Source organism: Odocoileus virginianus, chromosome 9 (assembly GCF_023699985.2).
Source record: "Odocoileus virginianus isolate 20LAN1187 ecotype Illinois chromosome 9, Ovbor_1.2, whole genome shotgun sequence".
Classification (NCBI taxonomy): Eukaryota; Metazoa; Chordata; class Mammalia; order Artiodactyla; family Cervidae; genus Odocoileus; species Odocoileus virginianus.
The window spans coordinates 14,147,894-14,164,817 of record NC_069682.1 but is presented as its reverse complement, the minus strand read 5'-3'; the positions used below and the strand labels follow the sequence as shown (position 1 = coordinate 14,164,817).

Here is a 16,924-nt window from a genome sequence, read left to right as displayed (position 1 = left end):
CACAGCAGCCCAACAGTTCATGACTCTGTAGTCTGTCCCTCAGACCCGAAACACGTGGTGCAGTTGGATAGGAATAAGCCACAAGCGGCCAGAGTCCTGGGATCAAAACCTCCGCTGAGAAGCCGCGAGTGACGCCTGCCTGTGCTGCCAAGCAGACTGGTTTGACCATGAGGAAAGGAGGTGTCGCCCCACCTCCGCCACTACATCATTGTTATTCTAGCTTCTATGGCCGCCTTCTGTTCCTGTCTGCGAACACCTTACAATCACGTGAGGGCATTTCTATCTAGAGGGTGGAGTGCTGTCTGGAAAGAACTCAGGTTTGCAGCAAGCTTGGAGATGAGTCTCAGCTTTTCCACTAGCCTCTCTGAACCTTAGCCTCTTGAGTGAAACAGAGAAGATGAGGCATTCTCCACAGGCCTGCTCTGAAGAGGTACTGAGATGATGTACATATGTACATGATGTGCAATACAGTGCCTGGGACACACATGCTTAGTGAGGTTGAATGATGAGTAGAAATGTTTGTATAGGGAATGGACTAATATCACTTATGTTTGAAGTTAGATTTTCCCCCTTGAGACTTGTGAAGTACCCCCAAGTGGTATATGAGCAAAGAACACTAAAAGAAAATGTACGGATAGAGAAGTACAAAGCTATTAAACATATTCTCCATCCTGCCAGTAATTCAGTTCAGTCACTAGTTACCCACTCCAGTATTCTGGCCTGGAGAATTCCATGGACTGCATAGTCCACGGGATTGCAAAGAGTCGGACACGACTGAGCAACTTTCACTTCACTCTGCATATGAGTTAAATAAGCAAGGTGACAATACTTGTCACCTTGACATACTCCTTCTTTCAATTTGGAACCAGTCTGTTGTTGCATGTCCAGTTCTAACTGTTGCTTCTTGACCTGCATACAGATTTCTCAGAGGCAGATAAGGTGGTCCGGTATTCACACCTCTTTAAGAATTTCTTGTGATCCACACAGTCAAAGTCTTTGGCGTAGTCAATAAAACAGAAGTAGGTGTTCTTCTGGAACTCTCTTGCTAAATGGAAGCAATGACCGACAAGGCCATATGGCAGAAAGGATGTCCATGCCCTGCCAGTGGGAAGAAAAGTGCCTCCCCAATCTGCTGGGTCCCACACCACTGCATGAGCAGAAGTACAAGCAGAAAAAAATGGATGTAAAAGGATGTTTGTCTCACCACTGTTAGTAATAGAGAAAAAATGGAAATAGCCTGGATTTCCAATAGCAGAGGATCGGTTAAATTGAGGTTGAGTTCAGTTCAGTTGCTCAGTCATGTCTGACTCTGTGATCCCATGGACTGCAGCACGCCAGGCTTCCCTGTCTATCACCAACTCCCGGAGCTTACCCAAACTCATGTCCATCGAGTCAGTGATGCCGTCCAACCATCTCATCCTCTGTCATCCCCTTCTCCTCCCACCTTCAGTCTTTTTCAGCATCAGGGTCTTTTCCAATGAGTGAGTTCTTCGCATCAGGTAGCCAAAGTATTGGAGTTTCAGCTTCAACATCAGTCCTTCCAATGAATATTCAGGACTGATTTCCTTTAGGATTGACTGGTTGGATCTCCTTGCAATCCAAGGGACTCTTAGGAGTCTTCTCCAACACCACAGTTCAAAAACATCAATTCTTTGGTGCTCAGCTTTCTTTGTAGTCCAACTCTCACATCCAAACATGACTACTGGAAAAAAACATAGCTTTGACTAGATGGACCTTTGTTGGCAAAGTAATGTCTCTGCTTTTTAATATGCTGTCTAGATTTGTCATGGATTTTCTTCCAAGGAGCAAGTATCTTTTAATTTCATGGCCTCAGTCACCATCTGCAGTGATTTTGGAGCCCCCCAAAGATAAAGTCTGTCACTGTTTCCATTGTTTTCCCATCTATTTGCCATGAAGTGATGGGACCAGATGCTATGAGCTTAGTTTTCTGAATGTTGAGTTTTAAGCCAACTTTTTTACTCTCCTCTTTCACTTTCATCAAGAGGCTCTTCAGTACCTCTTCGCTTTCTGCTATAAGGGTGGTGTCATCTGCATATTTGAGGTTATTGATATTTCTCCCTGCAATCTTGATTCCAGCTTGTGCTTCCTCCAGCCTGGCATTTTGGATGATATATTCTGCATACAAGTTAAATGAGCAGAGTGACAATATACAGCCTTGACGTACTCCTTTCCAGATTTGGAACCAGTCTGTTGTTCCATGCCCAGTTCTAGCTGTTGCTCCGTGACCTGCATACAGATTTCTCAGGAGGCAGGTAAGGTGGTCTGGTATTCCCATCTGTTGAAGAATTTTCCACAGTTTTTTGTGATCTACACAGTAAAAGGCTTTGGCATAGTCAATAAAGCAGAAATAGATGTTTTCCTAGAACTCTCTTGCTTTTTCTATGATCCAACGGATGTTGGCAATTTGATCTCAGGATCCTCTGCCTTTTCTAAATCCAGCTTGAACATCTAGAAGTTCATGGTTCACGTACTGTTGAAGCCTGGCTTGGAGAATTTTGAGCATTACTTTGCTAGGATGAGATGAGTGCAGTTGTGTAGTAGTTTGAACATTCTTTGGCATTGCCCTTTGGGATTGGAATGAAAACTGACCTTTTCCAGTCCTGTGGCCACTGCTGAGTTTTCCAAATTTGCTGGCATATTGAGTGCAGCACTTTCACAGCATCATCTTTTAGGATTTGAAATAGCTCAACTAGAATTCCATCACCTCCACTATCACCTCCACTAACTTTGTTTGTAGTGATGCTTCCTACATTGGGGTATAACCATGTAAAAGAACACTAATACTGTTCACCCTTTAAGAATAACAGAGATAGCCTGACACGTGCTGACATGCAAAGAGGTCTGACTTGCTCAGTGAACAGAGCTACAAACAGCATTCACCTAGACCTTGGTTGGCTTTCCAACTTCTGCCTTTGTATCAGGCCATCCTTGAAGCTGATGGTGTTGTGGGGTTGAAGGTCATGCATCAGGTGGGGTCAGGGGTCACTTACTGTAGGTTTGGGAGGGCCAGGGAAGTTCTATGTACACAAGGTTTCATGTCAATGTATGGCAAAAACCGCTACAATATTGTAAAGTAATTAGCCTCCAACTAATAAAAATAAATGGGGAAAAAAAAAAACCATTTTCATCACCTGCAAAAAAAAAAAAAAGGCTTCAAAGCCTTGAGGGCAGACACTAAAGAAGGTTTAGAACCGATGGGCAGGTGCCTAGGACGTTAGAAGGAGCCATGTTTAAATAAGAGGGAGGTGAGGAGGGCTTTGGACCCCTGAAGAGGAGAGGTGTCCCAGGCTTGTAGGGATGAAAGCTAAGAGCGAGCCGAGATGGACAGGTCCCGTCTGGGGCACCATTTAAAGGTTTTAACCATGAATGAGCTAACAGGGCTTGGGTGGAGCTCAAAGGAAATGGCAACCCACTCCAGTATTCTTGCCTGGAGAATCCCGTGGGCAGAGGAGCCTGGTGGGCTACCGTCCCTGGGGTCGCAGAGAGTCGGACACAACTGAGCAACTAAACAACAACGGCAGCAAGTGCCGTCCTCAGTGAAGAGGCCTTCAGGCTTCTGTTCCCACCACCCCCGCCCCCAAACAGTCCTCAGAGCAGCAGAAGGGTAGGAGATCAGAGGAGCCCCTGGGGCAGCCCTGAAAGGCAGCCGGGGTCACAGGCCTGTCACCCCGAGCCCAGGGCACTAGTGGAGGCCACATCCTGATCCCCCAAGGACGGTGCGGCCTGGGGAAGAATGACACGTGCTTGTTTTCATATCGAAGCTAAAGGTCAAGTGATGCCAGTGAGTGAAAGTTCAAAAGGCAGTAACTTTTTTGGGAAGTCAGACATCTCAGAAACATGGAGACCTTGAAGCAAGGGTAGTCCCATCCCTGCTGGTCTCTTCCTGCGAGTAAGTCGACGTTGGACTTGCTTCTGTTTCAAAGCCTGGGAGGCTGTCTTCTCTTCCCCACTGGCCCCTCAGAAACAGTGGTGGGTGTTTATCAGTTTGAGAAAGGGGTGGGGAGGTCTTAAGCCCACCCCAAAGATGGACTTGTCCCATCTTTTTAAAAGTCCCTGGATGTTTCATTAGCTTGGGATGGCCTATCTTTTGGAGTTCATGGATGAATGAAATGATTTATAAAATTTGAGGCACATAGAACTGTCCTTTTTTTGGTTGCTCCTTGTGGCATGTGGGATCTTACTTCCTCGAACCGTGTGCCCTACAGTGGAAACACAGAGTGTCAGCCACTTGACTGCTGGGCAAGTCCTGTCCATTTTTATTTTATCAAATATATTTGTTAAAAATATGTTAAAGAATGTTGTTACACACAAGAGAAAGGAAGAGCATAAACTCAGGAAAAATGGACAGTCCGTTAAACTGAATGTAGTTAGCCTTTTAAATAATCCACTGTATTGACCTTTTTTTGGTTGTTGTTGTTAATACCCTCATTGTCAAGGCAGACTCGTGGAGACTGAGTGGGGCTCGGCCCTGGTGCAGTCATCAGCATTTAAAGGGCACTGAATTTGTGTTTGTTTGAGTACCAGATGATATGATTAGATTGTGGTTTGTAGAAAATTAAATTCTTCAGCTAAACCAGATGCTAAGCCTCTGCCCAGAATCGATATACTATTCGAAGGCCTGGAAACTAATAAACATACCATAACATTAATTTATGGATGGGTTGTTGGCAAATAATTTCAGAGAAGGAATCCAGGCTTGAAACAGCTTTTGTAATGCCAGATGGAGTGTGGATTTAATCAGTCCTGAGAAGGGGTATCTGTATAGTGTCTTAAAAAAAAAAAACACCTTAATCTGGGTTAGGTCTGAGATAAGCTCTGAGAAAGCAGGGAAAACCAGAACCTAATTGCAAGCATACAAGCAATTAAGCCCCCTGCAAAGAAAACCAGAGGTTCTTTTGTGATGAAACGCATTGGCGGGGGCGGGCAGGGAAAACTTACCCACCCAGAGTCCAGTCACCTGGCAGCTTCACCCAAGGACAAGAGGCCACGAGGCACTGGCCTCACTAACCAAGCGAACGTTCTGCACGCAGGGTGGCAGAGGTGGAGCGCAGCACCCTTCGAGAAACTCTCAGGACCACGCACTACACACACCTCCTCAGCACCCCGTGTCTCTTCCTACCGTATGTGCACACAGGGCCAGACAGCTCGGCAGCGGCGCTTTACTTCCGTGTGTGTGACTCGGGGGGAGAAGACCGTGCACTGGGCCGAAAGTGATAACCCACCTAACTCCCTAATGAGCTGTAATTAAGGCTGCGTCCCTGCCATCTGCCAGGCCTGGGCCGCCTGCCATGCGGTCGACGGCCACACTGACCACCCCGTCCAAACAGAGCCCAGAGGCCCTACTAGGTTTGTTTCCAGCAAATCTGTAGTCCCTGCCCTCCTGCTTGCCCCCACCCCTGCTTCCTCCTAAAGCGTGTTTTGAAGTCCACGTTGAGGCAGGTCACCCAGCCCACTTATGCGATGGGGGCTGCAGAGTGTGGTGTCTACGGCAGACTTCATCTGGGCCTTCCGAGGCCAGTCACCTCCCCCGAGAGGACATCTGTGTTGACCATTTGGCACAGGAGCCAACACCTTTCTGGCCCAAGAGGTCCCTGGCTTCTCTCCAGGGAGGAGTATGAGGATGAGAACGCAGGGATAATGAAAAAATGGAGACAGAGACCCAGGAAAGAGGCCCCCACTGAAGGTAAGACCTTTGTAACTGTGCCTTTGTTACCTGAGTGGATGTTCAATAAGCATTTGTTGAATGAATGAGTCAAAGCACATCAAAAAGGAAAAAGCTATTGCACATGAAGCTTGGGCGTCACCACCGAGTGTCCCCCCACCGGTTACTTGCCAGGCTCTCGTCTGGAACACTCTGGGGCCTGTGGGGACCTTGGTGATGGTGTCCTCCTGAGAAGGTGAGTGATGACTTTTCATGGGGTTGTGGCAGCTGTGAGTGGACCTCCTGGACCTGGCTGATAGCAGAACCTGGACTAAAGCCCATGTCCCGTGACCCCCAGGTGAACACGCTGTCTAATCTGTCAGGCTGCTGACCCAGCCAGGAAGTGTGTACCATCCACGTGCACCCCGCCTCGGGAGAGCGTGGGAGTGATTAACTCGGGTCCTGCCACTGACCTCAGTAAAGACAGGGGCCTCCTTAAGAACTCGCATCCCAGAAGGAAGGCTTGACCTTGAACCCTGATCTTCTCTTCACCTTGGGCAAACCTTTTTACTCGGAGAGTTCACCTCTGCCCCCTTGTACAGTGAAGATGATGCCTAAGGTTAGCAGACGAACGAACTCACAGTGACTCCTCTGTACCTGTGCTGAGTGACAGATGAAGGGACAAGTGCCCAAGTGGCCACAATATTCCCTTCCCTGCCAAGGAAGTGCAGAGGGCTCTCCGTTCTAGCCTAGAAGCCAGTGAGGCTCCACACTCCATCAGCCTAGATTTTTTTCTGGGTTGTTTGAAGCAAAGAAGTAGTGCATCCCTTTCCTTTTTTCCTTCCCTCCTTCTCTCCCTTGAACAATTACTGAGTATTTGCTGTGTGTTGGGCACTGGAGATAGAGCAGTGAGGGGCTTCCTTGGCAGCTCAGATGGTAAAGAATCTGCCTGCAGTGTGGGAGACCTGGGTTTGATACCTGGGTCAGGAAGATCCCCTGGACACAGGAATGGCAACCCACTCCAGAATTCTTGCCTGGAGAATATCACAGACAGAGGAGCCTGGTGAGCTACAGTCCATGGGGTCCCAACGGGTCAGACATGACCGAGTAACTAACACTTTCACTATGCCATAGAGCAGTGAACAGTGGCCCACACCCTCATGGGGCTCACATTCCAATGGGGAGACAATAAAGTCAGCACATAGCAAGGCAGCCAGTGAGGAAACAAAACACCGAGGGTGGGCTGGAAGGGGCTGTGGTTTTATTTAGGACGGTCGGGGAAGACCCCCCTCCCCTGGGGAGAAGTTGACCTTTGAGAATAGACTGGAAGGAGGGAGCAAGACATTTAGGTATTTGGAGGAGAGTCTTTCAGACTGAAGGAGTAGCTAGTGCAAATGTCCTGGGGCAGGAGTGGCCCATTTGCTTGAGGAAGAAGAGGAAGGGTCATGAAGCTGAAGCCAAGAGTGTGTAAGGGGCCGAGAAATCTATGAGGGAGAAGGTCTGGGGCCAGATCCTGAGATTATGAGGCCATTAGAAAGATGGGAAGTCACTGGAGGATTATGAGCAATAAATAGGTTGATGTGACTTTTGTTAAAACACTGTTCCCCCACCTGCTGGTTAAGGAACAGGTCAGGGTGTGCAGGTGGCAGCAGGTGGAGGAGTTGGCACATCTCAGCTGTAAACCGAGGGGAGGCGACGAGACCATGGGCAGGGCAGACCACTGAGGGGTGAGAAGTGTGAATGTGTTTAAAATATATTTTAAAAATGGAACCCACACCCTTGCTGCTGGACTGGATGTGGGCCATGAGCCAAGGAAAGGAGAGAGGACCACTGCAGATATTTGGCTGAGTAGCTTGGAAGATGATGTGCCCTGAACTGGGATAGGGAAGATGTGGGAAGGGCAGAGGGAACGTGAGGGCACTTGTATCAGGAGTATTAACCTTGAGTTAATGTGTAATAACCTGTGTGTACTGAGCTCTTCCTCTGCATCAGGCACTGGGCAAAGCATCTTACAGATAGTGTCCCGTTTAATCCTACAACAGTGCTATTGTTGTCTCCGTTTTAAATGTAAGAAAATGGGCAGCTGTGGCCATTCACAGCCTAACAAGACCTCCTGCAACAGCAGCAAAAATAGATCTTTCCCGTCTAATTGTTCTGCCCTAACTGCACGGTCATGGTTGGTACTGGCTCGTCACACTGTTAATGAAGAGATGATTTTTCTCCTTGCTTTCACTGAACAGGGAGAGATTATCAGCTTTGTTCTGCTCCTGGAGCCCCGTCGATGCTCCATAGACACTTGAATGACTGAGTGAGTGAGCTTGCGGAACGTGTGGACACCGACCACAGGCTGGGCTGAGTACATTTCTTGCCTGCGAGTGGGGAGGCCGGGGAGCAGGGCAGAATGTGGGGTCCGTCCATCTACTGGGCACATGATAGGTTCGGGGGCGAGTGAGCTTGAAAACCAAGGGCATGGACAGTTCACGGTGAGCAACTGGGCTTCATAACTAGAGGCATCAGAAATAGAAAGTCTGAATCAGCACCTGAATCAGGTGAGCAGCGTGGGGCAGTTCACGGCTAATCTGTGGGACTGGGTGTGCTTTGCTGTTAGCAGCGGGGAGAGCCTTACTAGCTGGGGGAGTCCTAAAGAGGTCAGTGGTGTGTGCTGAAAAACAGAGAGGTGGGAAGAGCCCCAGGTGTCCCGTTCAAGAAGCGTGTTCGTTACCTGTTGGCTGAGTAACGAATCACCCCAACCGGAGTGGCCCACGACCACCGTGTTGATGTCTGACGTCTCACAGTCCAGGAGCAGCTGGTGACGTCTTGGAGGCTCGTTGCTGCAGTCTGACTGTCAGAAGCCTGTGCCCACGGCTGGCCCTCGTTCAGGGGCAGAGAAGCAGGCTCACCTTTCTCTGGGAGGTGAATCCAAGAATGTGCTGGCATCTTTTACAACCACACAGAGGCGTGTGACGTGGTCTGGGGATCTCTTAATTATCCCCTCCTGATTATCCAGGAGACTTGTCATCTATCCAGTGGAAAGTTTCTTGGTCCCTGCGATGGTGGGCGATTCGTGTTGGATGGGCAGGGGGGACGATGTGACGTGCAAACAAGTTGGCTACATAATTTCTGAGTCTAAATGCCGTGTCAGTGTTATTAGCAGGAAACCCCAGGCCTGGAAACACTTTTTTTCTGGACTCAGGAGGATATATATGAGAGCAGAATGTAAAGTAGTCTGTATCCACAGGGATACAAAATGAGCTAGGAAGTCAGAAAAAGTAAGGAGATTGAGCTGGAGATGAGAAAGTGGCCTTGACTTTGTTGTGTTTTTTACTTGATACAGCAGCAGAAAATTCCGAGTCTTTGAGAGACAGCAATATTCTGGACCACTTACACTAATCAGCTGCCTCCGTGACTGTTAGAACCAAGAGTGACACCAGTGCTTGCAGTCAGACCACTCATGCTACTGACCCCGGCGTGAAGGCTCTTGGGGTTCTGTGTGTGGAAATTGGACTGTAGATAATTGTTTTGTTAGAGGGGAATTGGGAGTTTAGTGAATATGGTCACTAAATATAAGTGAACTAGTGAATTCAAATGTACTTCCAAGCGGAGTTTGAAAGCCTCCTGTAAGGACAACGATTGCACCATGGGATGTTTGCCTGATGCCAACTAATTAGAAAAGTCCATTCTGGGCTTGGCTTGAGTGAGCCCAGGGAAGCATAAAGCGTGTCACTGTAGCTGGTACCCTGGAGTTCCCAGGATAACTCACCATCTCCTTACACTTGGTTGAGTTTATTCCACGCACAGACCTTCACTAAAGGCCGCCATGTTCCACCATGTGAAGCAATTGCCAACATGTTGTGGCGCCAGCAACTGGAGTTCTTATCTGTGGAGGTTAAACAATTAAAGAGGAACCTCAGTGTCACTGGAAGCAATTCCTTGGACCATTTGCCACTGTCTGCAAAGAAGTCCAGACATCACTGCTGCAGGGTCGACTGGCTAGCAAAGATTCGCTTAGGCTGGGGGACTTGCCATTTTGGGGTCCAGCGTTATGGCCGACTCCTCAGCATCTCAGGCTGGGCAGATTCCCATGAGGGCAGACCCCAGACCCACATCTCGTAGTGTGTGATGTTGTTCAGTTGAAAAACTGGTCTCAATAAAAAAGTTTATTTTTTGAAATAAGATTTCTCAAAGCCTTTAATATGCCAGCATGCCTAGTGAAGGACAGGCAGCATTTTCGCATCCTTTGTGACCATTGGAACCATTTTCCCTGAGATCACCTTGGATGACTGTTTTCCAGCAGCAACTTTGGAATACACAAGCCTAGACTAGAACTGCTTAGAGTGTGGCCCTTCACCTGGTGGTCTCCGATGGGGTAAGTATGGAAATTGGAAATAAATCTTTAGAAACTTTTCTGGCACTAGGACAGAGTAATTTTATATCTGTTGAAACTACCAAAGTAGTGGGGCTTATATTTTGTATTTCTTTGGTTAATTTCATGTTCTGAGTCATTAAGTTTTCAGTTCAGTTCAGTCGCTCAGTCGTGTCTGACTCTTTGCGACCCCATGAATCACAGCACGCCAGGCCTCCCTGTCCATCACCAACTCCTGGAGTTTACTTAAACTCATGTCCATCAAGTTGGTGATGCCATCTAGCCATCTCATCCTCTGTCGTCCCCTTCTCCTCCTGCCCCCAATCCCTCCCAGCATCAGGGTCTTTTCCAATGAGTCAACTCTTTGCATGAGGTGCGAAGCATTAAGCATTAGGTTTAAGCATCAGCATTAAGTTTTAGGGTATTTCATAAAAAATATCCATCTGCAGCCTACCAAAAGTGAAAAAAACAACAGTCCTTCTCCTTATCATTTGAGAGCATCCCCACCAACAACAAACCCCAAATCAGATTTTTCTAGCATGAGGCCATGCGCACAAAGGTACCCCCAGGTGGACTCTAGACAGCCTTCCAGCATCCTCTCGCCCTGCAGGGCAGGCAGCCCTGCCTGTTGTCACTTCTCCGTTCACCCATGATTCTATAGTCTGTGTGTGGGATCTCAGACCCTTGCCATGATCCATCCACTCCTTGCTCGTGGACGAGAAGCCCCAGGATGCTACCTTGTCAGGAGAGGGTTCTGGAGCAGAAAGGAGGCAACAGCCATCACCCTGCCTGACCCACCCCCACATTCGGCACCTCCCATTCAGGAATGGCGACTTCCCAACCAGGAGCAGAGGCCTGGGAGGATTTAAGGAACTGGGTTGAAACAGTGCTTGCCTTTTGTTCTCCCAAACTGTGCTGGTCATGTGGGTTCCCCCCACCCCTCCATTCCTGCCAGCTTTCTGAAGTGTTCTCCAATACAGGACTTCAGTCTTTAAAATAACAATGGTAATTGCCTTAACTGGAATTCTTTAAAGGTAGATCCTTCTTGCCCACCTCCTCTGAAGATGTGAATCATGCTCTGATTTATTGCTTGGTGCTCAATCCACATGGTATTATTTCCTCTTTATACCTGTTAGTGGGCATTTATAGGAGGAGGGGCAAAAAACTTCCAGAAGTCCCTATTTTTTCAGCCTAGAATAATTACAAGTAATTTTTCTTTGTTTCCAGGAAATAGTAGATAATCAGCTTTATGTAAAGAAAAATATGCACATGGCATATGGCTGCACATTCCTTTGGGGCCTTTCACAGAGAATTAGAACTCTTAACACCCCACTGGGATCCCCAGCAGAAGTGATTTGCTTGTCATGTTTCTGGAGACCCAGTCCTGTTATTAAGGGATAGTAGTTGGCCCTGCATAGTTTTTATCCCAAACAGCTGCATTCTTTCAAATGGTTGTTCCGTCTGCTGGCAAAACATCGTGAACTTCCCTCTGTGTATGAAGAACTTGAGGACGAGGCATCCACATGGAAGGATGCACACGGCTGGGTGGAGGGAGCTTGGGACAAGTTTTCAGGAACCAGCCCTTGGAACATCCAGACACCCTCCTCTGCTCCTTATGTTCTTTCGCATGTCAGAGGGGACAGAAACAGACCAGCTCTGGTTCTTAGAGTTCAATTTTATGTTGAGTTTTAATCTCCTGGCTGGTGTTGTGTGAAATTGCTGAGAAATGTATCCATCACAGGTAATCTATAAAAGGGGAAATTGGGAAGCATTGAGTTTTGCTTCTAAAATTCCTCTTGGAGTGTGATGAGCAAAAGCAAGTAATTTGTATTCTGGAGTTCTTGTTCACTTATGCTTGTGTGTCATTTCTTTGCCTTTGTCCATATTTTAGAAAAACAGTAAAAGTAAATGTTTCTTCTGTAGTCTTTGATCTGTCATCTCTCTATCTATTCATCCTATACCTGTATCTTTATTTGTCTATGTATCTATCCAATACATTTATCTAACTGTCTAGCTATCTATCCAACATTATCTATCCACTGTAGGGATAAATTCTTAAATTTGTAGGACAAATTCTCCTCTATCCTCTTTAGGCCTCCAGTCGGGTCTAAGAATTAAACAGACAAAAACAGATGAACAGGGGAAAAACATACACATTTTAGTAAATTGTTACACATTCATAGGAGCCTCCATAAAAGAATGAAGAACTCAAGAAGCAACCAGAGCAGAGTCTTTTTATACATTTTGGAAAGAAAAAAATGCATTTGTGAAGAATGGACAGGACAGAGGGGTTAGGGCCAGAGTTAGTAAGTGGTGAAGGAGTAATGAGGAAGATGAGGGTTGGCAGAACAAGGTTTGCTGTACACACAGAAGCAGCATCTTTTCAATTTGTGCTGTCTGTCCATTTCAGCCCAAGCTGTCAATGCTTTTTCCAATATAATTCCCCTTAAAAAATGTTGTGGATGCCCTAGGAATCCTACTGGTGGCTCCCTCCATTAGGAAAAAAGCCTCACCTGCAATACCTCCAATATATGCTTTGTGGGGACAGGGTTGTTGAAGTGCCCAGTCTATGGCCTTTGTTGTTTGTATGGCAGCTCAAGCCGACTAAGACAGTCACACGCTTGGCTTCATCCATAAAACAGATTTTCCTGACAGTGCCCTGTACTTAATTTTTCCTAGGAGCCCTTTAAGCTTAACATCATTTACTGTCTGGAGAAAGTGAGAGTTTTCAAATCCAGAAAGTTCTGCTTCTCTTTTGGTCGACAGTTCTGCCTTTAGCTCATTTCTCTTGTCTTTTTACTAAAAGCAGCAAGAAATCAAATGGCCCCTTCAACACTCTGCTTGAACCATCTCCTCTGCCACCTCACCCCAGAGAATAAGGTATATTTTCTACCTTCCTTATTACTTTGGAAACAGTGTTGGTAAAATTGCTATCTCTACTAACATAACAATTTCCAGTAAGATTTTTCTGTTCCCTTTAATCCTCGGCCATCCACGCCTGATGAGGAAGAGGTGGGACCCTGACTAGTAGGAGTACAGGTGCATCCACATTTGTGAACACGTCATACTGTTGTTTAGAGCCTTGTATCATTCTGGGTGCTGCTCCACCTCATTGCTTCAGAACCTTATGAAGTAGACTCACTGATGAGAACACAGGAAAGTGTGTTCTGTGATTCTTTCAAGTTCACATCACTTGTGGCAGACCAAGATTTGAAAACAAGTCTTTATCAGAGCCCATGACATTTCTAGCTTGTCAAAGAGCAGGTTGTCTAAGGGGGCCCTCTGTGTTGGATGGATGGATGGATGGATGGCTGGATGGATGGATAGGTTCCTCTAAGTTGGCTCTGCCACAGCCCCAGGTTTTGTGGTAGAAATAGTGGGGGGTTCTGTTAGATGGGGATAGGTGGAATGCATGCTGCTGTCCTTGGTAGGTGCTTGTGACTGAGGAGTTCAGCTCAACACCAAAGACTGATTAAGGCTCTTCGGGTTGACCAGATGTACCCGGGGGGACAGGGATCAACTTGGGTGTCTCATTTCCATTCCCACCTGAACCTGAATCCAGTCATTCACGAGGGACCTATGCCATCCCAGGGGCAGTGACTGCTGCTGCCAGAGCCACTGACCCTCCATCAGGGTCCCCTGAGAGACCCATGGCCTGGACATCTTTGTGCACGGCAGCCAGGGGATGCTGGCACCGCCCCATCACACACCCCCTGCTGGAAGCTGTCCGCCCTCTTGTCCGCTGGAGGGAGTGGCACCTGCTTTCAGGCCCTGCCTCCGAGAGCAGCCTTGGCCAGAGAAAGGCTGGCTGAGTAGAATTTGTTCATCTGCTCCATCTGTTCCCATCAGCATGGAAGGAGTCACGACAGCCCACTTGTGTGCAGCAAATTAATCAATGAGGGTTTTGCTGATATTGGAAGAGGCATATGTGGGCTTTGGAGTTGACTGGCTCATGACCAGCTATGTGGCTTTTGGCAGGTAACTTCATTTCTCTGAGTCTCTGTGTCCTCATCCACAGGTTGGGGTGCCAACCTCTTCAGAGTGTTGTGAGAATTCAGTATAAAGCACATGGTACAGTGTTGGACAAGCGGAGATGTTCAAAGATGTAAGTTTCCTTATTTAGTAATAAGGAAAGAGGTTTTCATTTGGGGAAAAGTGAGGTGTATATGTGTGGGAAAAAAGAAATTAGAGGGACTTCCCTGGTGGTCCAGTGGCTAAGACTCTGCGCTTCCGAGGCCGGGGGCCCTGGTTTGAACCCTGGTCAGGGAACTAGATCCCATGTGCTACAACTAAGACCTGGTGAAGCTGAATAAATAAGTATTTTTAAAAATTAGATAGCTTATTAGCTTGATGTGGAAAAAGATGTTGCAGGATTCCAAACTCCTATGCTATACCTGTAAAGAACAAGGAGAACCCCTTCTGTCTACCAGTGGGGGTCCTCAGACCACATTGCTTAGTCCATGTTATGGACTGAATTTTGTGTCCCCCAAGATTTGCTGAGATCCTGACTCCCAGGGTGATGGTATTAGGAGATGGGGCCTTTGGGAGGTGATCAGGTCTTGAGGGTGGAACTTCTCGGTGGCGTTGTTGTTGTTTAGTTGCTAGATCGTGTCCAGTTTTTTTTTGACCCCATGGACTGCAGCATGCTAGGCTTCCCTGTCCTTCACTCTCTCCCAGAGTTTGTTTAAATTCATGTACATTGAGTGGGTGATGCTATCCAACCATCTCATCCTCTGCCACCCACTTCTCCACCTGCCCTCAATATTTCCCAGCACCAAGGTCTTTTCCAGTGAGTCGGTTCTTTGCATCAAGTGGCCAAAGTATTGGAGTTTCAGCTTCGGCATCAGTCCTTCCAATAAATATTCAAGGTGGATTTTCTTTAGGATTGACTCGTTTGTTCTTGAGGTTGGAGGAACTCTCAAGAATCCTTAGATTTAGTGTCCCAAAGAGCTTTCTAGTCCCTTTTGTAATGTGAGAATGCAGCAGGAAGGCTCCATCTGCAAACCAGGAAGTGGCCCTCAGCAGGCACAGAGTCTGCAGCCTTCGCCCCTGGGAGAAATGAGTATCCACTGCTTAGGACACCCAGCCTGTGCTCTATTTGTTACAGCAGCCCTAGCTGACTGAGACAGCCCCATGGCTGATTTGAATGAATCCAGACAGAGCATTCTTGTGGTGCAGAAGCAGGCACAGACTTTATTTTTGGAAAATCGACATTTAACTATTTGTCTCTGTGCCTCAGATTTTTTGGAAGGGGAAGGATTTGACCGGTCCTCAGACGGGCATGGAGGATGATAGTTCATCATATCTAGGGCCCAACTGCCTTCAAATGGCCTCTCAGTCTTGGCTTTGCCCCAGCACAGCACCCGCACATAATCAGTGCTCAGCAAACCTAGGCTGACTCTCCGGTAAGAACATTTCTCACTCTGCCTGACCTTTATTACATGTCTCCACCATCCGAAGCTTCTGGAACTGAAGCTGGAACTCCAGTTTGCCAAACTCTGCCTCCTTCAGTGGCTTTAGCGGAGCCTCTGGATGTCCGGCCTCCCATGAGTCCTGGTTTGTACGTCCTTTTTCAACCCTGAAATAATGTGTGTTTGGGCACTTGATTGGACAGGGCTTACAGGTGAAAAGAAGATAGAAAAAGAACTGCCCCACCACCACCACCTGCCGCCAATCCTCATCTCTGATTCTATTGCAAATCCTCCTCAAAGACTGACCCAGCTCGCAGCCTTGACATGCGGTCCTGGGAAAGGAGTCACGTGGCTGTGGTCTGTGTCAAGTGTCCTGCTGAGACCTGGCGGGAGAACAAGTCATATTAATTCTGTCTGACTCCAAGGGTCTCCTTGCAATTCTGTGCAGTCCCCGCTCAGAGGTCCTCAGGGAAAAGAATATTTTTAAATCAAGACAAAAGCTTGGTGCAGGCAGCCCTCCTGGGGTTGGTGGCCAGCGCTCGATAGAGAAATCGAGTGTCCAGAGTCAGGCTTTCCACATGCAGGGCCCTCCCCACGCCCGTCATGAACGTGGAGCCTGCTGGCCTGCTGCAGTGCTTCTCCCTGCCCTGGAGCTCTGTCTGGTGACTGGCTGTAAACTTGGTCACTGAGGGGGCTGTGGCTCTCCATCCCCGGACTGGGGAGGGTCCTCTCCCTCCTCAGAGGAGCAGGTCTGTGGCCTGAGAGTCGTTTGATGGGGTTGCTGTCTGGTTGACCGGCCAGGGGCATTGATTCCATGCTGTTCTGTGAGCTCCCTGTTCACCCAGATGGGAGCTGCCCCCGTGGCTCAGGGCTGGGGGCACTGGGGAGCCTGGTGGGTAGCTGTCCCCCAACCATGTGAAATGCTGTGGCCGTGTTTCTTTCCTCTAAGAGTCTGTTGATGAGTGTCATTCTGGATGTGGCTGCATCTCCGCGACAGCTTTGGGTTTTAATTTATTCATGTGTATGTTCTCAGAGCCCCCCTGCCACTGCCAAAGGCTTTATGGCCTCTTAAAGTTTCAGCGCATTTGCTTTATGGCCAGTGTTTGTTGAAGGGAAGTGGTGTTCGGGGAAATGATCAGTCTGCCTTCCGACTGGATGATGGATGAAGGATTAGACTTTGCTCTTTCATTTAGAGCTTGAACACCGCCTGGGCATATGCTGTCCAGCGCTGCCGGTTTCCCCAGGTTTTCATTAATTCGTGTGTACGTGCACCGGCCCGTGGGATCTTCTCTGTGCCAGACTCGGCCCTAGGTGTGTGCTAAGTTCTTGTGGCTCATCATACTGAATCCCGTGGGTCGCAGGTTCCTCTGAGTCCTGCTGCAGCATTCTGGGGATCTGGATGTAAGTCCCACATCCTCCGGGTGCCGTGCAAACCCTGTCCAGCCTGGCCCGCCCCCCGGGCATGCTGGACTCAAGGCTGGGTGTGTT

The 16,924-nt window shown here is 48.0% G+C and overlaps 1 long non-coding RNA gene across 1 annotated transcript; it reads left to right on the top strand.

The window, feature by feature from the left end:
* The first annotated feature begins 5,720 nt into the window (after positions 1-5,720).
* Positions 5,721-9,835, top strand: LOC139036553 (uncharacterized). The gene is made up of 2 exons (XR_011489340.1): positions 5,721-8,575; positions 8,997-9,835. It is a non-coding gene; the product is annotated as an uncharacterized lncRNA (long non-coding RNA).
* The last annotated feature ends 7,089 nt before the right edge of the window (positions 9,836-16,924 follow it).